The sequence below is a fragment of the Xenopus laevis genome, chromosome 6L (assembly GCF_017654675.1).
Source record: "Xenopus laevis strain J_2021 chromosome 6L, Xenopus_laevis_v10.1, whole genome shotgun sequence".
Lineage (NCBI taxonomy): Eukaryota > Metazoa > Chordata > Amphibia > Anura > Pipidae > Xenopus > Xenopus laevis.
In genome coordinates, this window is record NC_054381.1 from 41,881,682 (window position 1) to 41,899,565 (window position 17,884).

The 17,884-nt window shown below is 41.1% G+C and overlaps 1 long non-coding RNA gene across 1 annotated transcript; it reads right to left on the reverse strand.

Moving 5' to 3' along the window:
- Nucleotides 1-4,571: 4,571 nt before the first annotated feature.
- LOC121394572 lies at nt 4,572-14,125 on the reverse strand. The gene is made up of 3 exons (XR_005961786.1): nt 13,886-14,125; nt 10,566-10,737; nt 4,572-5,152 (listed from the first exon to the last, which is right to left on the reverse strand). It is a non-coding gene; the product is annotated as an uncharacterized LOC121394572 (long non-coding RNA).
- Between the last annotated feature and the right edge of the window lie 3,759 nt (nt 14,126-17,884).

Consider the following 17,884-nt stretch of genomic DNA (forward strand, 5'->3'; position numbering starts at 1 on the left):
GGATATGGCACCTGCTCAATACTGAGAGTGCTATAATGTATGTGATTTGTAAGTCACACTCCAGGGTGGGGAAGCGTGCTCACCGTTCAGATATTTGCCAGGCTAAAACAAACCCCATAGGGGGTTTGTGCATGCGAATTTGATGAATTATAATGGTTCTAATAAAGGCCAACAATCCAAATGAACTTAATAGTAAAAATAATAAAAAAAAAAACAAACAAAAAAAAATTCCCCCTGAGAACTGCGCCCCCTCAGTGAATGCTCCCTAAGCGGTTGCCTACCCTGCCTACCCCTGGCTCGGCCCTGCATACACATAGGTTTGCCACCTTTTCTGGAAAAAAATACCAGCCTTCCTATATTTCTATCTTTTTTCCCTATTAATAACATTAGGATCAATCATCATTTTTACCGGCCAGGTGGTAACCCTACATACAGATGGACAGACGGCAGTTAGAATGTCCCCCTGAATCTCCTGTAAGACCAGGTAGATCAGTATTTCTTAGTCTCTTTCCTTAGGGGACCCAGATTAAGTCAATGAATCAGCTTTGAGGATCAAAAATTGGTTAACAACCAATCATCCAATTTATTATGTTGGCTTTGAAAAAGCCAACATACAGTATTGATCTACTAGTTCAGCTCATTCTTATTCTTTTTCTTATTATGTTGGCTTTGAAGAAGCAAACATACTGATCTACTAGTTCAGCTCGTTCTTATTCTTATTATGTTGGCTTTGAAAAAGCCAACATCTTGATCTACTAGTTCAGCTCGTTCTTATTCTTCTTCTTATTATTATTATTAGCGCCCCCCCCATTTTCTATACGCTACTCCTCCTACAGTTTTAGGGGTACAAGCTCCAAACTTTCCACACCTATTCGCCTTATAGCAAAGTACGTTGCTTGTGCTTTAGTAAGTGATCCCACCCACTGCGCCCATGCGGCGGACCACCAAAGACGCCTTTTTTCGTATTGACTTTGACAGGGAAAATTTTCAAATCACTGCCGCTCATACAGTTTTGAAGCTACACTCCCCAAACTCGGACCGCATATTGTTGGTGCCACCCCGAATACAAATATGTATTTTGGGGGGCACCCCAAAGTGGGCGGAGCTACCAACAGCCAATGAAATTTTAGCAATTTTCTAAACGCTACTCCTCCCAGAGTTTTAGGAGTACAATTATGAAACTTTGCACACTTGTTCGGCTCATACCCGAATAGGTTGCTTGTGCTCTGTTAAGCAATCCCACCTCCGTGGCCCTGTGGCGGCCCCCCAAAGACCCCATTTTTTCCCATAGACTTTCATTGGAAAATTTGAAACTTTTGCCACTCGTACAGCATTAAAGTTACACAATCCAAACTTGAGTCACTTAGTCATGGGGTCAACCTGAAAAGTTCTGTCACATTTTGGGGACTCCAAAAAGTGGGCGGAGCAACAAACAGCCAATCAGATTTTCCCTATTGACTTCAATGAGAAAATGTCAAACACTGTCATTCCCACAGTGTTAAAGCCAGAGACCCAAAACTTGGCACCATGGGTCACTGGGGTTAAAATTTGGAAAAGTGAGCGGAGTCTACCGCAGCCAATCAAATATTAGCCATTTGTTTCAATGGGAAAAGTTAAAAAACTGACGCCGCTCTTAGATTGTTAATGGGAGGGTCCTCAAACTTGGCACAGTTGGTCACTGGAGGACCGGGATCAAAATTTGGAAAAGTGGGTGGAGCCAAAACAACCAATCAGATTGCTTTGATGATTTAAATGGGAAAAATTAAAATTGCTGCCATTTGCACGTTATTGATGTCATGGACCTCGAATATCACAAATGTGCTCACTGGGTGTTGGCACTTCAAAGTTAGGAAACAACCAATCAAATGTCATTCATTGATTTTCAATCGAAAAACCTAAAATTGCTGCCATAATTTACATGTTAAATGTCATGATTCCGAAACCTTAAAGTGTTAGTCACTTGGTGACTTTGGTTCAGAATTAGGAAAAAAAAGGGGGGCGGGCAACAACAGCCAATCGGATTTCAACCATTGACCTTAATGAAAAACGCCAAATTGCTGCTATTATTACGGCGTCAATGCCAAGTGTCCCAAACTCAGCACAATTACTCACTGGGTGACTGTGGTCAAAATTTAGGAAAAGTGGGCGGAGCCAATAACAGCCAATCAGATTTTACCTATTGACTTCAATGTCAAAATTTCAAATACTGCCACTCACAGTTTTAAAGCCAGAGGCCCCAAACTTGGTACAGACCATGACTGGGTGACTGGGGGTTAAAATTCAGAAAACTGGGTGGAGCTTAAAACAGCCAATCAAATGTTACCTATTGCTAATCAATGTCAATATATATGTTGCTGCCATTCTTTCACAGTTAATGGCAGGGACATCAAACTTGGCACAGTCGGTCACAGGGGGACTGGATTCAAATTTTAAAAGTGGGTGGAGCCAAAAACAGCCAATCATGTTTTTTGATTGATTTTAATGGTAGAATTTGATCTGCTTCAATTTTCACCGTTTTAAACCAGATTTGACCAACTTTGTGTACTCTCTATGCACCAGGGGCAACTGGCCCAACACCTCTTGCGTTTCAAAGCCAACATGTTGTGGTTTCTTCAGAAACGACACCATCTAGTTTACTTTTTGTTGTAGTTATTGTTGGTCATTTGTCTAAGCGATTAATCCTTTATGTTTTATTTTTATGTCTTGCTCTCATGGTGCACAAGGTATATTTTTGCGGGTACCTTATGTGCGAAAAGCTTCCTATTAGCAGTCTCAACTGCAAATATCTTTAAAAAAAAAACAACTAATAGAAATTGCAAAAGTGCTCGGGGTAAGTTTAAATTAATCAGGCCAGGTTTATCAGATATAAACTGTATGGAGACCTTTATTCTTGTTATCTAGTAACAACCCTGGCCTTCATGTGCCTATAGGTGGCTTAATGTAGATTTAAGTCCATTTGCTCACCAGCGATGCTACCATAAGAGAGAATGTAAAACCGTGTGCTTCATCCACACCATGAGCTGTAAAATTAAGTCTGATCTCCCACAAAGCACTGTGCTGGGTCACATGATAGAAATAAAGTAGCCAGATAAGTTCAAATGCAACAATGTAAATGGCCTTATGGAGGTGCTGAATAGATACCTGAAATGGTCTTGTGTAATTACAGCGAACAGCCAGCAGATTGAGTTCACCAAAATGGAGTAATAGAAATAGTAAATATGATGACAGCTTATGCTGGAGAGATGACACACACAATGAGCTATACCCTCATACTGTATTGTCTAAGGGAAACAATATGGCACCTCCTTCCCATATGTATAAATACAAATATACAGAGAAGGAATGTTCTGGGCACACAATAAGCTATACCCCCATACTGTACTGTCTAAGGGAAACAATATGGCAACCTCCTTCCCATATGTATAAATACAAATATACAGAGAAGGAATGTTCTGGGCACACAATAAGCTATACCCTCATACTGTACTGTCTAAGGGAAAACAATATGGCACCTCCTTCCCATATGTATAAATACAAATATACAGAGAAGGAATGTTCTGGGCACACAATAAGCTATACCCCCATACTGTACTGTCTAAGGGAAACAATATGGCACCTCCTTCCCATATGTATAAATACAAATATAGAGAGAAGGAATGTTCTGGGCTCAGAATAAGCTATACCCTCATACTGTACTGTCTAAGGGAAACAATATGGCACCTCCTTCCCATATGTATGAATCCAAATATACAGAGAAGGAATGTTCTGGGCACACAATAAGCTATACCCCATACTGTACTGTCTAAGAGAAACAATATGGCACCTCCTTCCCATATGTATGAATACAAATATACAGAGAAGGAATGTTCTGGGCACATAATAAGCTATACCCTCATACTGTACTTTAAGGGAAACATTATGGCAAATACAAATATTCAGAGAAGGAATGAAAGAAAGTCCTACAGGACTTCTCCACTTCCTAGTTTCCTACAGAATTTCTTATCTCCCTTCAAGATTCCTTTAAATATGCTCCCAAAAGTAATACTGCCCCCATCTTCCTACATACCTGTTCCTATCCTCAGTTTCTGTGTATGACCCCTCCACTCTATAGCTTTTCTACTGACCCCTCAAGCTTCCCTTCATGGTTATTCCCCACACCTCCTCTTCTATGAGGCTTTCCCACAAGAATTCTGCTCTCCTTATTATCCCTTCTAAGACTTCTCCTCTCTGTGCCAAACCTTGTTTAATCCTGTGTATTCCATGGAAGGCTGGCAGGTGACTCTCAGTACTAAATATACATTTTGTAGCACTAATAACAGAAAACAATTCACCAGAAATGAATTTTAATACAAATTTATTTCTAAATTAATTTATGGTACAAAGATCAAATGCAAATGTATAAGCCAAATATATAGGGCTTGTACTGTACAGCAATTTTAAAAAAAAAAATATTTATTTATTGTAGCTGTGCTTTGCTTTGTTTTCCAGCAGCTGTTGATGTCTTAGGGCCAAGACTGGGTAGTAGTTTTGGCCCTGTGGCTGGAATGGGTACGATGAAGGCCATATTGTTGGACAGTCCTGATGACGGGTAGGTCTTAGCCAGTCTTTATCATGGAGTAATGTTACATTCACAACTTTCTCATTTTGGCCACTTTCCATGGTGGTATCATCATTAATGTAGGACTTGGTCGCTGGAAAGTCCAACTTTTTACTTTTTCTTTAGAATAATGCCTTCATCCATATATGTGTTACTCTGAGCAGAAGTAATAACAGAGAATCTCAGATAACGAAGTCAATGGCCAAGTTGGTTCTTGTGCATCCTTCAGTTTTTCATTAATTTTGGCCACTGTGTTGCTGGTTTCTTGGATCTCTAACTGGTATTCGGCCATTCTGTTCGCAATTTCTGCCATCTTTGCCTCAGCTGTTCTAATTTTTTCCTCCGTCTCTCTCATTTGGAGGTCAAGGAGCTTTATCCTCTTTTCCGTTTCAATCATCTTCTGATGTTGTGCCCATTGTCCCCAGCAAGATATTATAACCGCGAATACAAATAGAAATATGACTATATAGAAGAGTTTCTGGGCTGGATCTCGATAAGTAGAGTCTTCCGAATCAGTATTATTATTAAATTTTGTTTTGTTCTTCATTTTTCTCTCTGCATCATCAAAATAAAGATTATATTATTTCTCTAAACTTCATCTAATGAATACATTATATATATATATTATATTATTATTATTACTACTAACATGTGTTTATAAAGCGCCAACATGATTATGGCAACCAGACAATATTTCATTACTACTGAAGGTGCCATTTTGACATCACATCCCATTCTTATAGTCTGTATTTTATCTTATATAGCAAAACTCTCTAATATTTATTTTAGTCTGATGCTCGCTATAGTCGCTATCTATTCTGTTCTGTTCTCTTGATAATCTTTTTTAACTATCCCAACTAATACTAATCCACCTAACACCATTAAATGCTTTATCAGGATTAAAATATGCTCTCTTTCAAAGCCTCTAGGTTCTCTAATGATATAAATGTATATTACATTCTAAAATGAAGCTATTAGCTCAAACACAAACACAGCCTTTCCATAATTCTGAGCTTTCCAGAAAACAGGTTTCCAGATAATGGATCCCCAAGCTTTTCCCAACTCTGATCAGATTTTTGTTTTTATACTCTGTATAAACTGCAGGTACCATTATGACATCACATCAATATGGCACCCAGATACCATTTAATTAATATTAAATTGTCACATCACATCCCAAACCTTTATATAATTATTGATAATATTTTGCATTTTATCTAATACTGTTAAACTTTCGAATCTTTCATTTTAGTCTTATGCTCGCTGTCCTTTCTGTTCTCTTGTTAATATCTTTTAACTATACAACTAATATGGATCCATCTAACTCTCTTAAATCAGAATCAAAATATACTCTCTCTCAATGCCTCCAGGTCTTTTAATGGTTAAAATCTACATTTTATTCTAAAATGAAGCCTGTATCTCAACACACACATATCCTAATATAATGATATATCTATCACTATTCTTGGTTTGTACTGTACCTATAAGAACAAACTATCTAAATTCTAACTTTAATATCCCTATACAATTAATGTTATTCTCTTAAGACTGCAATAAATATACTGTATATATATAATTGACAATAAAGTAATTAACGTAATTTACCTTAAATGTCTTTAAAATTGAATGTCGAGAATTTGTAGAAATAAAGTTTCTTTCAGATAAATGGTAGGGAGTTGCTTACACTTCGAAAGCTTTTCACAACTCTGATCTGATTGTGTCCGTTACACGGAGTATAAACTGATACATACATTATGACATCACATCGCTATGGCAACCTGATTATGTTTACATTACACTCATTATGACATCACATCACAAATGGCAACCTTTTTGCCAGTTTACTGGATATTGTTATTATGTTGGCTTTGAAGAAGCCAAATTTGATCTACTAGTTCAGCTCGTTCTTATTATTCTACTTCTCCTTCTTCTTCTTATTATTAGCGCCCCCCCCATTTTCTATACGCTACTCCTCCTACAGTTTAAGGGTACAAGCGCCAAAACTTTCCACACCTATTCGCCTTATAGCAAAGTAAGTTGCTTGTGCTTTAGTAAGCGATCCCACCCACTGCGCCCGTGCGGCGGACCACCGAAGACGCCGTTTTCCGTATTGACTTTGACAGGGAAAATTTTCAAATCGCTGCCGCTCGTACAGTTTTGAATCGACACTCCCAAACTCGGACCACATATTGTTGGTGCCACCCCGAATAAAAATATGTATTTTGGGGGGCACCCCAAAGTGGGCGGAGCTACCAACAGCCAATGAAATTTTAGCAATTTTCTAAACGCTACTCCTCCCAGAGTTTTAGGAGTACAATTATGAAACTTTGCACACTTGTTCGGCTCATACCCGAATAGGTTGCTTGTGCTGTGTTAAGCAATCCCACCCTCCGTGGCCCTGTGGCGGCCCCCAAAGACCCATTTTTCCCATAGACTTTCATTGGAAAATTTGAAACTTTTGCCACTCGTCCAGCATTCAAGTTACACTCACCAAACTTGGGTCACTTAGTCATGGGGTCAACCTGAAAAGTTCTGTCACATTTTGGGGACTCCAAAAAGTGGGCGGAGCAACAAACAGCCAATCAGATTTTCCCTATTAACTTCAATGAGAAAATGTCAAACACTGTCATTCCCACAGTGTTAAAGCCAGAGACCCAAAACTTGGCACCATGGGTCACTGGGGTTAAAATTTTGAAAAGTGGGCGGAGTCTACCACAGCCAATCAAATATTAGCCATTTGTTTCAATAGGAAAAGTTAAAACTGTCGCTCTTAGATTGTTCATGGGAGGGTCTCAAACTTGGCACAGTTGGTCACTGGAGGACCGGGATCAAAATCTGGAAAAGTGGGTGTAGTCAAAAACAACCAATCAGATTTCTTCGATGATTTAAATGGGAAAAAGGGGAAATTAAAATTGCTGCCATTTGCACGTTATTGATGTCATGGACCTCGAATATCACAAATTTGGTCACTGTGTGTTTGCACTTCAGTTAAGTTAGGAAAAGTGGGTGGAGCCACAACAACCAATCAAATGTCCAATATTGATTTTCAATAGAAAAACATAAAATTGCTGCCATTTTTACATGTTAAATGTCATGATTCCGAAACCTTAAAGTGTTACTCACTTGGTGACTCTGGTTCAGAATTAGGAAAAAAGGGGGGCGGGGCAACAACAGCCAATCGGATTTCAGCCATTGACCTTAATGAAAAACGCCAAATTGCTGCTATTATTATGGCGTCAATGCCAAGTGTCCCAAACTCAGCACAATTACTCACTGGGTGACTGTGGTCAAAATTTAGGAAAAGTGGGCAGAGCCAATAACAGCCAATCAGATTTTACCTATTGACTTCAATGTCAAAGTTTCAAATACTGCCATTCTCACAGTTTTAAAGCCAGAGGCCCCAAACTTGGTACAGACCATGACTGGGTGACTGGGGTTAAAATTCAGAAAACTGGGGGTGGAGCTTAAAACAGCCAATCAAATGTTACCTATTGCTAATCAATGTCAATATATAAGTTGCTGCCATTCTTTCACAGTTAATGGCAGGGACATCAAACTTGGCACAGTTGGTCACAGGGGGACTGGGATTCAAATTTTAAAAGTGGGTGGAGCCAAAAAACAGCCAATCAGGTTTTTTGATTGATTTTAATGGTACAATTTGATCTGCTTCAATTTCCACAGTTTTAAACCAGATTCTACCAACTTTGTGTACTCTCTATGCACCAGGGGCGACTGGCCCCAACACCTCTTGCGTTTCAAAGCCAACATCTTGTGGTTTCTTCAGAAACGACACCATCTAGTTATAATTACTATTTTGCACTATAGTAAAAAAACATAATATGATTAAAGGGGATCATGGGGACCAACTAACAGCATGGTGACTCATTTTGGGTACTAAACCTTAGATGAAAAAATCCTTGGGGTAGATGCAAGAGACTGGTGTTTGTAGCTGAATAACAGTACTGACATTTCCTATCACTGGCTTTCATATTCACATGCCTCCAGGGTCAATAACCTCTATTTAGATGTTCATTGTACTGCTATGAAAGCAAATATTATTCTCCATTCATACAGGGTGTTTGAGCTCTTCCTTTATTTAGTATTACAGTACACAAAGTCATGGATTACCTGTGGCTCATATCTATAGATTTGTCCAGTAATGTTTTTAGCTTTATTTGGTGTCACATAACACATTGAAAAATGTGATTCATGAAACATAATACAACCTTTACTGTAAAATACAGGTATGGGATCCATTATCAGGCAAATCCAAATCTGCAATAGACTCCCTTTAATCCAAATAATTCTAATTTTTTTGAAAATGATTTCCTTTATCTCTTTAACAATAAAACAGTATTTTGTAGCTGATCCAAACTTATATTTTTAGTAGACAAAATATGGAAATTCAAATTTACGGAACGACCCCTTATCCAGAAATCCCCAGGTCCAGAGCATCCTGGATAACAGGTCTCATACCTGTATTACTAAGGTGGCACTACACACCACACCAAGTTATGGTGAACTGCCTCAGACTTGTGTTGACACTGCAAGGAAATGGTGGTCTCATTATTCCATATTTTCTGGGAGTGCCCTAAAATTCAACCCTTTTGGGTGACAGAAGCCTCTTAAATACTTAATATCTCTATACCTCACAGCCCAGTTTACCTCTTACTTTTCCACTTGAATAAACCACTTTCCACTTTTTTCTTCCACTGAGCTGCACTTACTGAATGCTGCCAATCAAAATTCCTTTACATTGGAAATCACGCCCCCGCCAATAAAGGAATGAATAGCTATGATTAAGTGTTTGGAACACGAAACGCGTCAGGCTGTTTGACACAATAAATTCTTCACTTGAACATTTGCCTGGTGGAAGTCTTGCCTTTTTGAGTGCCTGCTCCATTGTTCGTCGGTTTGTCCGCCCCCTTGTGCTGAGGGCTCAGGGCGGTGCACCTGGGCCACTTCCTTGATGTTGTGAGTGACTATTATACATACAAGAGACCCGAAAATCATAGAAGCTTCTTCCTTATCCCCTCAACCCCACACCATTTCAATGGTCCCTTCCTCCCCCTACTAAGAGCAAAGTGTGCTTGATACATGCAGAACTCTGATTACCTTGAAATTCCATCTAAAATTGTTTTGACGGCTTTTTATGTGCTACATAATGATTGTGTATCAGACATTCTCCTACTCAGTATTACTGTTCAATGTCTAACATGTAAAACTCAATAAAAGTTTACAATTAGGCCCATAAATCTTTGGACAGAGACAACTTTTTTTCTAATTTTGTTCTGTACATTACCACAATGAATTTTAAATGAAACAACTCAGATGCAGTTGAACTGCAGACTTTCAGCTTTAATTCACTGGGTTGAACAAAAGATTGCACAAAAATGTGAGGAAATAAAGCCTTTTTTTAACACAATCATGTCATTTCATGGCTCGAAATGAATTGGACAATTGACTCAAAGGCTATTTCATGGGCAGGTGTGGGCAATTCCTTCATTATGTCTATCAATGAAGCAGATAAAAGCCCTGGAGTTGATTTGAGGGGGGGTGCTTGTTTGTGGTCAAAAGAGCTCTCCATGCAGGTGAAACAAGCCATCCTTAAGCTGCAAAAACAGAAAAAAACCTCAGAGAAATTGCTACAATATTAGGAGTGACAAAATCTACAGTTTGGTACATCCTAAGAAAGAAAGAAAGCACCGGTGAACTCAGCAATGCAAAAAGACCTGGACGTTCATGGAAGTCCACAGTTAAACAGTTGAATTAAAGCTGAAAGTCTGCAGTTCAACTGCATCTGAGTTGTTTCATTTAAAATTTATTGTGGTAATGTACAGAACCAAAATTAGAAAAAAAAGTTGTTTATCCAAATATATATATATATCTACACACACACACACACACACACACAAGCATTACTTTCACCAGTGCTGCCAATAATTTCATAAATAATATTTTTCCCTACCTTTATGGTTTTTGCTTTCATGCCGACTTTTCCTTTGAAAGTTTCCTCTGTTTGCGTGTGCTCTGTAATAATACACTTCTGTGTGGTCACAATCTTTTCTTTCACAATACACAGTACATCATTTCTATTCTCCTGCAGCTGTTGTATAAGAGGATGATGCAAACGAATCTGCCTTTAAATTGAGAGAACAAATGGCACAGTTGGTAAGAGTAGGTAAGTGCTGGGTAGGAGATGAACAGCATACATAAATATATATATATTTCAGAATCAAACACAGCTGGTGAGGAGACTACTAAAATTGCACAGTGTACAATGCAGTCTTCTGACTAATACAAATACTGTATACTCTGCCTTTCAAGTGCCATCTAAATTGTAGGTTATTATGTGGTGCAAAACTGTATAGGGCAGGGCCACAACTGGTGTTTTTTGTGGGGTCTGCCTGTCAGACTACGCAGGAAGTTGTTGGTGCAAAAAATGTATATTTTTGTTTCCATGCAGAAATTTGCTCAGTTTGAGCACTGATAGGCAAATACTATGTATTCACCAAGAAGAAAATACCAAGTAATTTGTTATTACGAATTTCTACAAAAACCCTGCTACTCCCTCCCAGTTGTTCCCCTCCCTGCTGCCTCCTTTCCCAGGCTGTCTACGGGAGCTGGCAGTACTCAGCATACTACACTATAGGACAGGAATCAATCAGCAGTGAGGCTGACCTGATAGGGAACTGAAGAATGTCTTTGCTTGTGTAACTGCAGGGCTGTGATTGGCTATCCAAAGCATTATGGATAACTGGCCCCATACCTGTACACGTTCACCCCCAGGTCTGGACTGAGATTCAAAATAGGCCCTGGCATTTCAGCTACACACAGGCCCAAGCAGCACCTCAACAGCCCAATAAATACTGACTGTCTATGGCAATTTACAGCAGCCCCTCTGGCATTTGCCAGAACCCACAGATTGCCAGTCCGGGCCTGTTCACCCTCATTTGAAACATATACAGGGACTGCAGCAGATCTACTGGGAGCTCCAATTAAGGGACAATTTTTAAAGTTAGAGATACATTTTAGCCTAGAGTTAAACCGGTACCAAGTATTATTTACTATTGCCTACAAAATGAGGAGGATTTTACTTATCCTGTACATCTCCTTTAAAGCCAGCATGCTCAATGTTGCAAGATTATACATTTACCATGTAGTTAGCACACAATAATAAAGACATTTTTACCCAGTACTGTATGTAGCACACCCTTTAGTGCACTTTAGCTGTGTGAATTATAGTGTGTGACCAGGACTATTTCTGAATGTAGTGTGCCTCTGATCCACTTGTACCTGGGCAACTCCCAGTACCTTTTAGACTTCTTTTTGCATCAAGGATTCAATTACAGAGAAGTTTCTTTGCAGAAATAACTGGTTTATTAACAGCAGAACAGTTCATTCAATAACTGAAATAAGCAGTCACTCCTTTAAAGGCACATTAGAATACAGTAGTGACAGATCCCTCCGAGAGGTAAAACAGGCAAAGTGTAAGTTACCACACTCCTGAGGCAACTCCTCCTGAGAGTAGAGCACTGTGCTTTGAGATCTTCAGCCTGGCGTCTTGTGTCTTGGCACCCTAACTGAGTGCCAAGACACAAGACTTTTCATGTATTTACATACAATAAGAGATGCCAAATGGACCCATTCTTCTGCTAAACAACTCCAGCCCCATTTCTTTATTTTTTTGTTTAATTAAAGTATAATGCTAAGCACCTTTCCGATAAACTATTATAAATGCTTAATAAACTATTATTAAGCATTTCCAATGGTTCATGTAGTAAAAATAACTGAGGCATTTGAAGGACCCCCGGCGTAAGGGAACAAGTGACCGTGACTATTTTGCTACTAGAGGGAGTGAGTTATTTTATAACTGGATACTCACCTTATGCCAGCACATTATGCAGCAGGCAACTCCCTCCTATCAGTAAAAAAAAGGGAAACAACTAATAAGGCTCACGCAAATACACTACAGTTCCTGAATCCACTTTGCTAAATGTGGCCCCACTAGAAACAAATGATTAACCACACAGTTACAATAAAACAAATTAACTTTATATAACTGTAACGCTTTCTTGGGCTATTCAGCACATAGATAGTTAAATATGTCCAGCTAGCGTATGAGCATGGGTTACACTGTGAATCTACACTCAAGGCAGAGCCTTCGCTAAATGGAAGCTTCCCCTTGTTGATATGGTAAAACTACAACCCACAAGCTAATTAGTGTAAAAATAGATGAATTGGACGCCAGGAGGTTCTTGAATAGTAAAGCAGGTGAACGGATTATTATGCACAAATGCAGCTGACCTCAGGTTTACTCACAGCATGTACAGGATACAGCAGATGGAATCACTTAGGACATAGTAAGGAATACAGTCAGACAGAAGCGACTCCTTGAGATATCAGCAGATAGGTGTACATCAATTCCCAGTTAACTGACGTTGTCAGTGAGGGGATCTGGATCGATCAGGTAGGGTACAGGAAGTCTTTGCTAACCTAAATGCCTATCAACTGAGTTCCCTGCTCTAAAGGCAAACAGGCCTTGTGGGAAAGCTACTTCCTTCTACAAATCCTTGTTGGAGCGACAACTGCTCATATTTGCTACACCTCTCTGTCTTACTCTCCTAGAGAGTCTATTACAGGAGTTTACTATGCTAGCTGTTCCTCGTTCACGGGGTTACCTGGTCCCCGATTTAAGCACCAAAGGTGTCAGGTCCCTTTGGGGTAAATGACTTACTGGGGCCTATGGTGATCCCAGGCTCAATGGAGATCACCTAGCAGCAGCACCAGGAGCCAAAGAGGAAGAGGCCACTCCCTGCACAACACTATATAGCAGTGTGGCAGGGGAGTGTCATTACACTATTTGTCCAGTAGGTGAGGTGGTTACACTTAAACTGTTGCAAGGGCTTTGCCCAATAACAAAGGATAAGAGAAACTACAAGGAAAGGTAGGGGATTAACTCTATAGGAATAGGATATCCTATAGGTCCATACATAACTATAAAAGTGCAGAGTAAATTACAATCAGATCTCAATACCCTCTATCCTGGGGAACCCTTGTCCAACCCTGGCACAGTACCTACCAGGCTCAGTCCCACATTCCACTCTGGGTGGACAAAGAAAGTCACAGTCCCTTTTCACCCTCCAGCTCTAAACTTTCCCCAGGTAGCACTACCTGCCAAATACCTCTCCAGGTGGACAGAGGTAGTTGCTCCCACATAGCAGACACATGAAAAACACCAATTTCTCAACAAGCCTTTCACTAACCTCCCTCAGGCAGAACACTCACCAGGGACTCACAGAGATGGGTCAGGCATCCACAGCGACTCAATCCTCCAGTAAAGCACACAAGGTTGCTTTAATATTCAGGGTACAGTTCCAACACTATCCACAGTGCAAGCACAACAAAACCCCTTACTCCTCATGACACTGCCCCCAGTACTATCAGCAATGCGTGCACATCAATTATCTCTGTTGAATCCAAGCTCAAGTCCCTCCTGGTCGAGCTTTCAGGCCTGGGGTTCCTGTACCCCAAGCCTTTCAGGGTCCCTCATATCTTTAGGCCCCTACATCTTGACTTGCAGTGCCTAAACTCCCAACCAGGAAATAGACTGAACTGAGCACATGGCAGCTCGCTATATGAAGATGTTACACAACAGTGACACCTTCTGGCCAAATCCCAAATCTGTCAAGGCACACTGCATTAGGGACAAGGGATTTACTCCCCCTCCCTTATCCAATTTAGGTCCAGCACTTAGCTGGCAAGGCAGGGGTACTTAACCCTATGGGACCCTACATAAAGACTGCACGGGGGATTCCACACAGCGCAGCCTTCAGTCTAAACTCTGCCTCCTGCTCTTCCATTGCCATTGTGTGTGGGAGGAGGAGTCCTGTCAAGACAAGATACTGCAAGCGACAGTCCATCCGAGCTGTAACTGTAGGAACTACCGCCAAGCTCAACAAAAAGAATTTAGTTGTCTATTCTTCCCAAGTGCGCACCTGCTCCCCAATCCTGCGATCAGTGTATCAGCATTGGCACTCTGTGGGGTACAGCAACATACTTTACTGTCACCTCTTGCTTCTTTCTCTCCCCTTTTATTTCGGCCTTTCTGAGTTAAAAAATCTCTCGTTGGCTGGTAGCACATGGAGCTAGCTTTTCCTTGCAAGCTTTACAGCTTTAGCTGTAGATTAAAAGTAATAAAAAACAAGCTGTACTACAGATTTGATTTTACAGAAGCGAGTTGGTGCTGAGCAGATTCATCATAGTGCGGCCAACTGAATTGTAACTCTAACATGGTGCCCAAATGCCCTTTCCAACTACTGATGGGAGAACTCCAGTCCCACTGCACTCCTCTTTCCACATGGACCCTCCAGTCCACAGCACTCCTCTTTCCACATGGACCCTCCCTAAGTGAAGGATGGGTGTGTTGTGAAACTACACCTCCCTTTGCTGTAAAGAGATTTATATAACATCAGCTGTTTTGAACATATAACAAAATATGTATGCAATACAGCAGGGTTATGCTAACAGATATATAAGAGACATATATTGAGAATACAATCAGAGTTTAACCACTGCACCAGTGTAGAGTTGCCTGGTTTACCAGCCAGTAGTCAGGACTAAAGCCTTATTCACGAGGTCCCTGCTCCCCGACTTTCACTAACAGGAGCTGTCCCTTTATGGCAGCACAGCTTTATTGGGCCTTGTTGATCCCAGGCTCAGTGCAGCTTCCACCCAATCCAACAGATGCAGGCTAAAAAAAAAGATCCACCCCAAGCAAACACTATATTTAAGTGGTCATAAGCCTATGGGCCAGTAATAGAGATATGTAGGTGAATAAATGGATACATGAGCTTTTGTCTTGTAATTGGAGAAATAAGGAAGTGAAGGGAATTAAAGTCAGAGGGGCATACTAAACTTATGGGTCCATACAATGCCTTTCTATTAGGTATGCACCAAATCCAGGATTCTGCAAGGATTCTGCCTTTTTCAGCAGGATTTGGATTCAGCCAACCCCTTGTGCCTGCCCGAACCACATTGGCGTTTCTGCCATGAGACAAGGTGAGTACCTTGCCTCAGACGACAGCTCCCCGGAAGTTTCCAGGGACGGCAAAAAGCCACTACTGTTAACTTTAAGAGCCCACTTTCCGGTTATTAAACCGGAAATTCGGCTTTTCTATCGCAGAGAGCGATATTTCACACTCTGTGCTAGCAATGCGCCCCTCACTGGACCGCCCGTTGGAGATCTTAAGGTAAGCCTGGGGCGGTATTGCCTGAAAGGTGCCTGCCGAACCGAATCCTAATTTGCATATGTAAATTGGGGATGGGAAAGGAAATCACGTGACTTTTCGTCACAAGGAAGTAAAAACTTTTTTGCCACTTTTTCTTTTCCCGCCCGACTTTATAAATGCAAAGCTGGGGAGCAGGTGTCCTATGAATGAGGCTTCAGTCAGTGGCAAGCTTTCTTGCATATGCAAAATATGATTTGGTTCGGTATGCGGATGCGGTTGAATCCCAACAGTGGATTAGGTTCATCCATACTTTCTTTCATTCGTTCTTACAACATACACACACACACAGCTAGTCCTATAATCATAAACCTTTTTAATAGGGGCCCTGCTGCCCAACTTTCTCTACATGGACTGTCCCTCTAGAGCAAATCTCTTTATTGGGTCTTGTTAGCACCAGGCTCCCAGAAAAATCCACCTAGAGGCCAAAAGAGGAAGAAACGCCCCTTTCTAGTCTCTCTATAAAAGTGTGACAGGAAGTGGTAGCTAAATTATTGGCCAATACAAAGACATCTCACTTAGGAAACCTAGAGACAAAGGCTTCTGCCCATCAACTAGAGCAGTGATTCCCAACCAGTAGCTCAGGGTCGGACTGGGGGGTCCGGGGCCCACCGGGACTGGTGTCCAGGGCCACCCTCTGGCCCCGCTACCTACTTGTTAGGCGAACCCTTGCTCGGCGCCCAGGCGGCGCATCGCGCATGCGCAAACGGCGCGCATGCGCAAACGGAAAGCGCGCATGCGCAAACGGCGCTGCTATGCGCCAACATTTTTTTTATTATTTTTTAAAAAACTGTTGGGAGAGGGGGACTGGCCCGGCGGGGCCCACTAGGGTCGGGGCCCACCGGGTATTTTGCCGGTATCCCGCCGGGCCAGTCCGACACTGCAGTAGCTTGTGAGCAACATGTTGCTCTCCAACCAATTGGATGTTGCTCTCAGTGGCCTCAAAGCAGGTGCAAAGTCTTGGAGGCAAGTTTTGGTTGTATAGAAACCAGGTGTACTGCCAAACAAAGCCTCAATGTAGGTTGACAATCCACATAGGGGCTACCAAATGGACAATAACAGCACTTATTTGGCACCCCAAGAACATTTTTCATGCTTGTGTTGCTCCCCAACTCCCTTTTCTTCTGAATGTTGCTCATGGGTTCAAAAGGTTTTGCTATCCCTGAATAAGAGGATTTCTATCCATAGGGACTGTTAACCCTGTGAGTCCCTAAATAATATCAGTACACACAAAGTTGAGGAAAATGATTGATATTCCTGATCAGTGGAATCCCCTTAGCATACTGTGCTGCTGCCACATTTGTGTTTTCTATCAGAGCTGCCTGACTAGGCATGTGTTAACTGACATGGACAGAACGGGTGGCAGAAGTATTAGTCCCTAGGGCCTGTGGGTTCCATTCATTTTTCCTGTTAAAAATTGGGGGGGAAATGGATTGAAAGTACCCCCAGGGACTCATTCAGCACTGGGTATAAGACCTTCATCTCAACAAGTCATGGTCATAATGGTCTTGGAGGAGGCATCACCAACACATTTTTTTGACTAGCAGGGGTGCCCTGGGATTACAGCAGAACCTCCAGTTTTGCCCCTGATAGAGTAAAGCCTGAGAGTTAAAAAAAAAAGTCACATTTTATTTATACAAGTTAAAATTCATTAGTCCCACAGAAAAGCCTACTTCATTTAATTCCTCAAACAATATAGTTGCTGGGGGTTCTTTGTAGAAGGAAGGGGCTAGGGTAAGACTAGCAGCAGGCCAGTCTTGCTTGGCCAATGTCAGTGTCAGACTCCACAAACTTTCAAGCAATTTAGGTATTTTACACCATTTGGAATAGCATACAAGTTTTGTTTTTGTAGTATATGTATGGCTGTGCCCCCTGGTAAACCTTGTACTGCATTTACAAAATAAATCAAAATTATGAATCAGTCAGCTCTCTGCACTAACCTTTAAGTGTTACTTTTTAATGCACTATTGTTCTCACACACTGCATATTTAGGGCAATG